The sequence below is a fragment of the Anarrhichthys ocellatus genome, unplaced genomic scaffold (assembly GCF_004355925.1).
Source record: "Anarrhichthys ocellatus isolate YVR2014 unplaced genomic scaffold, GSC_Weel_1.0 scaffold8969, whole genome shotgun sequence".
Classification (NCBI taxonomy): domain Eukaryota; kingdom Metazoa; phylum Chordata; class Actinopteri; order Perciformes; family Anarhichadidae; genus Anarrhichthys; species Anarrhichthys ocellatus.
The window spans coordinates 1-1,532 of NW_022288943.1; the positions used below are offsets into that span (position 1 = coordinate 1).

The 1,532-nt window shown below is 34.6% G+C and overlaps 1 long non-coding RNA gene across 1 annotated transcript; it reads right to left on the reverse strand.

Moving 5' to 3' along the window:
* On the reverse strand, window positions 1-1,526 carry LOC116380806 (uncharacterized). Its single transcript, XR_004212613.1, has 3 exons — window positions 1,372-1,526; window positions 209-313; window positions 1-75 (listed from the first exon to the last, which is right to left on the reverse strand). It is a non-coding gene; the product is annotated as an uncharacterized LOC116380806 (long non-coding RNA).
* Window positions 1,527-1,532: the final 6 nt, after the last annotated feature.

Below are 1,532 nucleotides of genomic sequence, written 5' to 3' on the forward strand. Positions count from 1 at the left end.
TTTAACAGAAACGGCGTCCTGGCGCATGTCATAGCCCTTCTTCTTGGCGTCTTCATTTGCCTGTTTGTACATTTTCTGTAAACACAGGAAAAAAATATGAAAAACATTCAAGCATCTTCTGAAAAATGGTGGTATATTATTAAGTATGTTGCTTCAAAAGCTATAACAACAACTTCACGTATTTTAAAAATGTCTGAGAAGGACTCACCAGACTGTAGTTGGATTTGTTTGCTTTGGCCAGTTGAACATCCATGGCATCAGGCATGACATGAACGCTTGTTTTGTCTTTCTCCCAGGCTTGAATGTAAGCTTGCTGTAATAATAATAATGAAAATAATAATAAACTTTATCTTTATAGCATCTTTCATACAATAAATGCAGCACAAATTGATTTGCATGAAGGGAAAATAGACTTAGAATGAACATAAAAACAGGGAAATTAAGACAACACATTTGATAAAGTAAAATAAAAATAACAAACAGAATTCATACAATGCATAACATGAGATGGAAAATAAAACCGACTGAATAATAATAATTTAAAAACCCATATTTGCAGCATGCACATATCTATCAATTAGCACTGCGCAGCATCAAAATGTCTCCATTCACTTATACTCTGTTCTTTTCTCTGGCTGTAATTAAAAGTTATTGTTTCGTATAGTTTCCATACAAAACAATATTTAGAAGATTTCATTGGCATTCATTCATAATTAAACCGATACTGACCTCAGATCAATATTCATTCCTGAATGAGATTTATTATGCTTAATCTAGTCGAGCAGAGAATGTTTTCAACAGAGCGGCTGGAACTTTGTCTCAGTTTTGTACACGTTGAGATTATATTGACTGAATTAGATCTATACTGTACAACAAGCCCCGAGGCAGCAATCACCACAGAAGGGTCATCCTGATATTTATTTTCTTTAAGCAGAGGCACACAACACGTTTGCCCTCTATCACAGTTGTTGTTTGCATTGATTGCTGAACTTTTTACTTCATGTGCAGGAGACAACACCAGTATTAACGGTTTAAACATCAGTGATAGTGAAGGTGTATCATCTTTTCATGCAGATGATGTGATTTTTTTTTTCGCAGAGCCACAGAAACTGGCATTTTCTTTTAACATTGTAGAACAATTTAGGATGAATTCTGACCCTTTCATTGTATACAGGAGAATCTTAAGTATTTTGGAAACTATAATTAAATAGCTTGCTTCAAGTAAATTACACGCATATATCAAACAATGTTAAATTATGTCGATAAGAGCAAAAATCTGTGTTCATTCTCTAAAATATCATAAAATGTATTTTTTAAACAGAAACAGTTACTCTATGCTTAAAAAAAGAGTTTTAAGTGTTCGCGAAATACCTTGTTCATAAACTGAGCGTTGGCCTTAGCCAACACCATGGGCATGTCTTCAGTGGTGATTTTGAATTTGTAGTTCCACGGGTGTTGACGATACTTTCTCTCATTTAGGGCCTGGCCTGCTTTCTTTGCCTTCTCAACATCCAGTGAACCTATAGGCACCC